The 8,798-nt window shown below is 50.6% G+C and overlaps 1 long non-coding RNA gene across 1 annotated transcript; it reads right to left on the reverse strand.

Moving 5' to 3' along the window:
* Positions 1-678: 678 nt before the first annotated feature.
* Positions 679-8,223, reverse strand: LOC139230292 (uncharacterized). The gene is made up of 6 exons (XR_011587898.1): positions 7,531-8,223; positions 5,786-5,935; positions 5,421-5,686; positions 3,556-3,672; positions 1,781-1,934; positions 679-1,441 (listed from the first exon to the last, which is right to left on the reverse strand). It is a non-coding gene; the product is annotated as an uncharacterized lncRNA (long non-coding RNA).
* Between the last annotated feature and the right edge of the window lie 575 nt (positions 8,224-8,798).

An 8,798-nucleotide genomic window follows, 5' to 3' on the forward strand; every position in this document is an offset into this window, starting at 1 on the left:
GGGGGGGGGTGCAGGGAGAAGGGAATCAGTCAGTGGGTGTACAAGGAGACCTGAGGGGGAGGGAGGGGGTGGTGAGAAGGGAGTCAGTCACTGGGTGTGCATCCAAGTAACCATTCTTCACGTGGCTTGACAGTATGGTAGTGGAGCTATTCAACTGCAGCAGACATCACAACTGTAATGTATGCCCCGGTGAGAATGCTCACAGGTTGGTAGAGCTGTTGCAATGTGAGTGGCTCACCCAGTTATGTGATGTTCACAAGACTCAAGAAAACCCCAATCAGTTGGATCTCGGTCATCCAAGATTAGATATGAGTTTACAAGAGACACCATCAATCACACGTTTAAAGTTGTCTTTCCTAAAAGTTGTCAAATGGGATATATTTTCCTCTTCCCAGAAGTGAGTGAGACACAGTACAATAATGGTTTAGTTGAATAAAGTTTTATATAAAAGTAGTAATTTTTTAAAACATTAACAATGTAATAAAATAAAAATGTTTATGAATCCAAATTTTGACAACAACAAACATTATAAACAACAAACAGCAACAACAACAATAACAACTTCAACAACAGTATAAACACCGCTGAAAAAACCCTGCACCCTCCCATAATTCTACCTGCGGCCACCTTTCCCAACGCCTTTCCTCCCCAATCATCCCCCCCGATCCTTGGCCCTGACCCCTTCCTCCTCCTCCCACGAACAATACCCCTGGTCCTGCCCACGTCGGCACCAGAACATTCTGCACCAGCAGAGTACCTCGAGCGTGGCTGCTGAGGAGGGGGCAAGAATGGCAGTGCTATGTTTGTGGGTTCTGGAGAAGATGGAGCTGCTAAGGACCCATCTTCAAAGTCAGAAAAAACTGGTTCCTCCAGACGATCCGGTGCTGTCTCCATTGGTGGTGTGGCACCTCGGGTGCAGCGCCATACGCCCCGACCATCGATTGCCGCATTGCATTGGCAGTCTGGGTATTCTCCCTCACTGTGGCAAGTACCTCCGATTGGCGGGCTGCGAAAGCTGCGCTGTTTTCGGACAACCCAGCAATGACCTAGAGGAGCTCCCGAATCAAGTCGATGCTCATCCTGGACAGTCCCACCATGTCCAGGCGAGCATCTGCCTGTTGCGCAGCATTCCCCCTTTGGCGGATCAGCTGCCGTGGATTCACCATGGCGGTCGGTGTGTGCTGTTGCAGTCCGCTTGGTCCCACTTCCTTGGATCGGAATCCAAGAAAGTTGAATTCTGATGAGGAACCGGTGACCGCAGGTAGAAACAACCCTTGAAGTCCCGCCACCCCTCCCTCCTCATGCACCACCAGCATTACAATGCTTTGAGGAATGTTCTCCTGCAGCTCCCCCAGCACCATCTCCTCCACCACCACCTCTTCATTTCCTCTCCCCTGCAATGACTCCTCTCTGGGAGCGGCAGGCAGCTCCACCTCTGCAACTATAAAAACGTAACATTAATGGTTGGCGACAGGGAAGGGGAGGGGTCAGAGGTAACATCAGAGCAATTCATGTTGTGCAGGCTTATGTGGAGAGCAAACATTTTTTACTGAGAATCATTACATCAAAGTATCATAAGCAAAATATACAGAAAGTTCATGACATAACAAAACTTCAGTCCCAAACAGTTTGGTTTCCAAGTGGCACAATGTGATCAACCAAAAAAAATCATGTCACAACTAACATTTCTTGCTCCCAGCATTACATTACATTCTACATTATATTGCCATAAGATTGAATTTCATGACCGCAGTACAGTCCCGGGATTATGCAGACTTACCCTCCGGGACAACTGGTTCGGCACCAACACACGTGGTGGTGCGACCATATGCCCTGTCAGGGCTGCAGCGCGTTCATTGAGGTCTGTGAGAGGATAGTGTTGGACGGACCACCACCCGTTTTGCATAGCTCCGTCCTATTGCAGCTAGTTTTTTCTGCAAAGGTGACAAAACATATGTGTGATCTAATTTGACAGCTACTAATACCGAGCACACACATACGTACATACATACACAATATATTGGTACACATCCCCAATTAACCGTCCCCAAGTCTTTTCGTCAACGAGTGCACGATTTAAGTTTTGTTAGCATTCAAATGTTGCATGATGAACACATTAAAATACAGAGGACTAACACAATGAGACCGATGATGGGAATAAAAATGACAACAAGCTTTACAACATAATAAAATATGTCCCTACTTAAGAGCAAATCGTCAATGCATGATAAAAGTTAGTACTTACTCTCGCAAATCCAACAATGTCATTCCACCATTTGCGGCACTGGTTTGGCCCCCGCATCATGGGCGCGACGGAGGATACCGCCTCAGCCATCTCTCGCCATAACCGCTATACACAAACGGTGACGGTTTCTCTCGCCCACCCCGTGTTAACACATTCCAATGGGCCTTCACTTCGCCCAACAATGATTCCTGGGCTTCCTCCGAGAAACGAGTGGGTCTTTTTCTCCCACCGATCTCCCTCTCCATTTGCCTGGCTTGATTCTCCATTCTTTTGATATTTATTTATATATATATATAATATATATATATATATTTCAATTTAAATAATTATTAATAAGATGTATTATTCTTAGAGTTATTATTACTGATATTACTAATTATAATTCTTTTATAATATGATATAATTGTGAAAATAGTAAAGAATCCTCAAAGAACCTAAAAAATCCTCACAGCCCCTCTCTCACTGACATGCACTAACCTCATCAGCTTGAAAATGTTGAGTGCTGTCCTTCTCTGCGCATGTGCAGGGTCACCCTTGACCCCGAAATCGCGGGAGAATGGCCACGTATGCGCAGAGAAGCTTTTCTGGCCCGATGGACAACGGTTCTGCTTTCCTTTCTGCAGGAGAACTGATCACCGATTTTTGTCCTGGTTTGGCCGCCTGCTGCACTCCGCTATCGTACCGTGTCACCACCGCCAACATGGACGACCCGAAAACCTCGGGAGCGCGCACCAGCGGCATTCCGGCGGTTAAAAAGACACAACCACCGGAATACTGCTAAGGATCAGGCGGGGGCGATCCGCATGCAAATTCCAGCCCAATATACCCACCATATTGGTTTGCACTCGAACCTGATTATTTAAAGTGACCAGAGATAGCCGTAAAGAGGTAATCTCTAATAGACTGCAGCGGTTCAAGAAGGCGGCTCACCACCACTTTCTCAAGGTCCATTAAGGATGGGCAATAAATGCCAGTAATGCCCACATCCCAGGAAATAATGTTTTAAAAGCTGGTGCCTAACCTGTTAAGTGTTTCTCAGAAACATTGTTTTTATATTTTTTTTCGTCATAAGATGGAGATTGATCCCAACTACATGACAGCTGATTCCTGAGAAGGACATACTGTGAACGGGGTCTGCCAGAGTCTTGGCATCAACTGCTGTCCTGAGAGATGGCACAAGGACGCCATCATTTCACTGGGCTCTGCATCTGCAGCCCCACTAATCAGTTGGATGGCTGGTCTAATAGCAGCTTTACATTTTTCCAGTCCTGAGACACGGGCAGTGGTCACGGTTTGGAAGCCGCGCTCACCTCGAGAGATGCAATCTGTGCTCCCATGGGGTTTGAGACCCTGAGTGGTTCCTATTTGCCTCTCATCCAGGACTCTGCTGTAGATGTTAATGCAGCTGTCACTTGCTGCATTGTTGCCTGAAAGGAAAATAAACTTTTTAAAAATTCGTTCCAGGGATGTGGGTGTCGCTGGCAAGGCCAGCATTTATTGCCCATTCTGAATTGCCCTTGAGAAGGTGGTGGTGAGCCGCCTTCTTGAACCACTGCAGTCCGTGTGATGAAGGTACTCCCACAGTGCTGTTAGGGAGGGAGTTCCAGGATTTTGACCCATCAACGATGAAGGAAGTCAGGATGGTGTGTAACTTGGTGGGGAACTTGGTGGTGGTGGTATTCCCATGCACCTACTGCCCTTGTCCTTCTAGGTGGTATAGGTCACGGGTTTGGGAGGAGCTGCCAAGGAAGCCTTGGCGAGCTGCTGCAGTGCATCTTGTAGATGGTAAACACTGCAGCCATGGTATGTCGGTGATGGAGGGAATGAACGTTTAAGGTGGTGGATCGGGTGCCAATCAAGTGGGCTGCTTTGTCCTGGATGGTGTTGAGCTTCTTGAGTGTAGTTGGAGCTACATTCATCCAGGCAAGTGGAGAGTATTCCATCACACTCCTGACTTGTGCCTTGTAGATGGTGGAAAGGCTTTGGGGAGTCAGAAGGTGAGACACCCACCACAGAATACCCAGCCTCTGACCCGCCCTTGCTGCCACAGTATTTAGGTGGCTGGTCCAGTTAAGTTTCTGGTCAATGGTGACCCCCAGGATGTTGATGGTGGGGGATTTGGCAATGGGAATGCCGTTGAATGTCAAGGGGCAGTGGTTAGACTCTCACTTGTTGGAGATAGTCATTGCCTGACACTTATGTGGTGCGAATGTTACTTGCCACTTATCATCCCAAGCCTGAATGTCGTCCACGTCTACTGAAATGTTGCCGTCAAGGAGAGACAAAGGGGGAGAAATTGCCCTGCTCCCCGATTGGGGATGGTTACCTGCATGGAGCGGTATTTCCTGAGCCTAGCGCGGAAGTCCCATCCCGAAATCTCGCGATGGGTCCAGCGACGCTAACGGGGCGCGATTGGCAGCACTACGCGAATACTCGGCATAGCACTGACGTGTTTCAATGCCCCTCTCCTTCACTTAAAGGGGAGGGCCACTGCATACTCTGCACGGCCTCTGATGGCCTCCACTAGACCATCAGGGTAGCGTGCTGCCGGGGCTGCAGCCCAGCACCCAAAACCGATTGCCAGACTTTACGATGGCGGCCCAGACTACGCTAGGGGACATGAATTGGAGACGACCGGTGAGTCGGCAAAATCGTCAAGATGTCGGCACGGGGCGCTCACGACCTCCCTTTTAACTTCTTCCCCATGAATGGATGTTGGTCCGGTTCGCAATCCGCGAGGCTGGCGCTAACACCCGCGCTCGTGCCAGCTTTGGGGGGCAATATCCGCCACGGGGCGGAAAGGGGTCGGAGCATGGCGCTAAGGGGTTGCTGCGCACATCACCAGTTGTGCGGCGGCCCAGGGTACTTTCCTGGGAGCCGGTAGCATCACCCCCCCTCTCTGCCCCCTGCCCCGAGCAAAAAGTGTTTCTCACCCCGTTAACGCAACCCGGAGTTACTAACAGGCGTCACAAAAGAGGCAATTCTGTCTCCGTAGACTTGACAGCCACACCTTCCAATTGCTGCACATCCTGGGAGACTGTCCTCAGAGCCTGCACGTAAGTTTGGGTCCCCACAACTATGAGGTCATCGACAGCCTTCTCCTCTGCCTCTGCGGGGACGATGGCTCATCCTCACCCTTCCCCACTCCTCTATTCCCGCATGCTCAGTGACTCACCTGGTAGAAATCTCTCCGTATCACCATCCAAATCTCCCCAGATAAAAGTTCCCACGCTGGTCCCTGAGAGAGAGGAAGCCAGTGACACAGTTGGTAATCTGGGGGAGGGGTTTGGGCCAAAGATGGACGGGCCAGGATGACTTGGCTCTCCCTGTTACCAAGGCTTCTTGTCCTCCCCTTCTTCCTCTTCCATCTCATAGGGCACTAAGCGGAAGGCTGGACACGGAACTCCCCTTCTTCCTGCACCCCCCGTGGTTGTGGTGGATCTGCAGGGAAGCATGGCAGATTTTGAGAAGCAGTGAGCTTGACCCCTGAAGGAGACAAGAGGATGGAATAGTTGTATGGTTGTATGCAAGGTTACTCACAATGCCGCTGATCACCCCTACAGCACAGATGAGACGGACAGTGCCCTCAAGAGGGCCATGGCCTTTTCCTCATGGACTGATAAATGAGCGCAGTGTTGAGTTGCTCCTTCCAGTGGCCTGTCTCTCCCTGGCATTGTGCACATATTTCTCCTGAAATGACATAGGTAAATAAGGGTAAGACTGGCAATGAAGGGGTGTGCGGTGAATATGGTGGATGAGGTGAGGTGAGAAATGTGGTGGGGCGGGGGAATGAAGCTGTTAGATTGGAGGAAGGTGTTTTGGGGATTACACAAGGTAGTGTTTGTGTTTTAAGGTGATGTGTAGCCATAATTAAGCCTTCGGTCGCCTGAGGAAGAGAGTGTTTGAAGACCAGTACCTCAAACCCGGCACCAAGTTTATGGTCTACAGGGCAGTAGTGATACCCGCCCTGCTAAATGGCTCAGAGACATGGACTGTGTACATGTACTAGAGACATCTCAAAATGCTGGAGAAGTACCACCAGCACTGCTTCCGCAAGATCCTGCAAATCCATTGGCAGGATAGGCGCACCAACATCAGTGTTCCCGCTCATGCCAACATTCCCAGCATTGAAGCATTGACCATGCTCAATCAGCTCCATTGGACAGGCCTCAATCATCCACATGCCTGACACGAGACTCCCAAAGCAAGCGCTCTACTCGGAGCTTTGACACGGCAAGCGAGCCCCAGGTGGGAAGAGGAAACGCTTCAAGGACACCCTCAAAACCTCCTTGAAAAAGTGCGACATCCCCTCCAACACCTGGGGATCCCTGGCCCAAGACCGCCCAAAGTGGAGGACGAGCATCCGGGAAGGCACTGAGCACCTCGAGTCTCATCGCCGAGAGCATGCTGAAGCCAAGCGCAGACAGCGGAAGGAGCGTGTGGCAAACCAGGCTCCCTTCAACCACCGTCTGCCCCACCTGTGACAGAGACTGTGGGTCCCGCATTGGACTGTTCAGTCACCTGAGAACTCATTTTTAGTGTGGAAGCAAGTCATCCTCAATTACGAGGGACTGCCTAAGAAATAGAAGAAGAGCCATAATTTAGGCTAGGGATGTAGTAGGTGCCTCAACCAGAATATAGTGTGAAGGGTTAGGATTGTGAGCATTGCTTTAAGAAAGTTCAGAGTGCGGTAGTGTCCAGGGTGAGCAAAGAAAAAATGAAAACCACTGACCGCACCTTTCTTTGCCAGATCTGCGATCCTTCACCACCCCTAGAGCCCAAGTTTTGGCTGGAGTTGCTCCTATTTTTTTGGAGCAACTAGTTTAGTTTGGATTATCTTAGAAATCGCAATTCTCGGCATTTAGTTTGCTCCAGTTCTAGTGAGTTCGTTTAGTTTCGTTTTAGTTCAGTATTTTTTTCAAAAGGGGGTGTTATCAGCCACTTATGCCTGTTTTGCAAGTTTAAGCAGCGAAAATTTACTCCAAACTAACTTAGAACAGAGTAAGTGTCGACTTTTGTACGCTCAGAAAAACCTTGCATACACTTTAGAAATTAGGCGCAGGTAGCCAGAGATGGTGGGGGGGGGGGGGGGGGGCGGTGAAAGGGAAGTTAGAGGGAAGTTAGGGGATTTTCCAAAGCATTAAACACTTCACTTTTATCAATAAAGAGCCATCATTAATAATAAATGATAAATAAATCAACAAATCAACCAATAAATTAAGAAATCAATAAATAAAAAAATAAAAAATAAATCAATAAATAAAAAATTGAAAGTTTCTACTCACCTACTGCAGCACCTATCCGTTCGGGAGCACCAGGAGCCCTCCAACAGCACACGCCGAAGAGCTGGTCGGGCGGGGCTTGCCACTGGGGAAGAGTTCAGGTGCGGCCCCCACCGGGAGGAGTTTGGGCGGGCCCCCACCGGGAGGAGTTTGGGCGGGTCCCCGCCGGGAGGAGTTTGGGCGGGTCCCCGCCGGGAGGAGTTTGGGCGGGTCCCCACCGGGAGGAGTTCGGGTGGGCCCCACTGCCGAAGAGCTGCTGGTCGGGCACGCCCTGCTGCTGAAGAGGCGTTCGGGCGGGGCTTGCCACCGAGGAGGAGTTTGGGCAGGCTCTGCCGCCGAAGAGCTGCTGGTCAGGCGAGCCTCGCTGCCGAGGAGGTGTTCGGGCAAGGCCCCCCACCGGGAACGAGTTCGGGCGGGGCCCAACACCAGGGAGGAGTTTGGGCGGGCCCCGCTGCCGAAGAGCTGGTTGTGCGGGCCCCGCCACCGAGGAGGTGTTTGGGTGGGGCCCGCCGAAGAACTGGTCGGGCTGCCCCATCGCGGAGGAGATGTTCAGGTGGGCCGGTGAGAAGGGCAGTGGCGACGAGGCAGGGTGAGGCAAGCAGGTCATTCGGCCTGGGATAGGGGTGGCAAACATCATAATGTCCCTTCGGCCAGGGATAGGGTCGCCCGGAGACAGGACGCGCTGGGAGGGCCAGAAGCTGCTGCGCAAGTGCGCAGACTCCACTGCACATGCGCGCAGCTGCTGGCACTCTTTTCAGCACAGGGCTGTAGCTCCGCCCCCACCTGCTTGTGTTGCGCTGCACCGACTGCTAAACAGGCCTGCTGAACACCGAGAATTGCGCGGTAAGTTTTAGGCGCGCTTTTAATTCTACAAAATAGGCGGGCCTCTCGGAGGTGCACCGTTCTGTGGGGCAGCCGAAACTTGAGCCCCATGAGTGGGTTGCTAGATCACTTCAGAGGACAGTTAAGAGTCAACAGGTTGATGTCGGCTAAAGCAGGTAAAGATGGATGGTTTCCTTCCCTGAAGTACATTAATGAACTAGTTGAGTTTTCACAACAATCTGAGAATTTCATGGTCACTTGTACTGATAGCAGTTGATTATTTCTGCTTTGGTGGGATTTGAACTCATGTTTCGTGGATTATTGGTTTAGACCATTGGATTACGAGATCAGTAACATCGGCACTCTGCTACCGTACCCTTTGACCTTTAACAACGCTATGGACAGTGAGGAAATTCAGAGCCCAAGTGAATCTGTGCTGTACCCTTCCC

Source organism: Pristiophorus japonicus, chromosome 2, assembly GCF_044704955.1.
Source record: "Pristiophorus japonicus isolate sPriJap1 chromosome 2, sPriJap1.hap1, whole genome shotgun sequence".
NCBI lineage: Eukaryota > Metazoa > Chordata > Chondrichthyes > Pristiophoridae > Pristiophorus > Pristiophorus japonicus.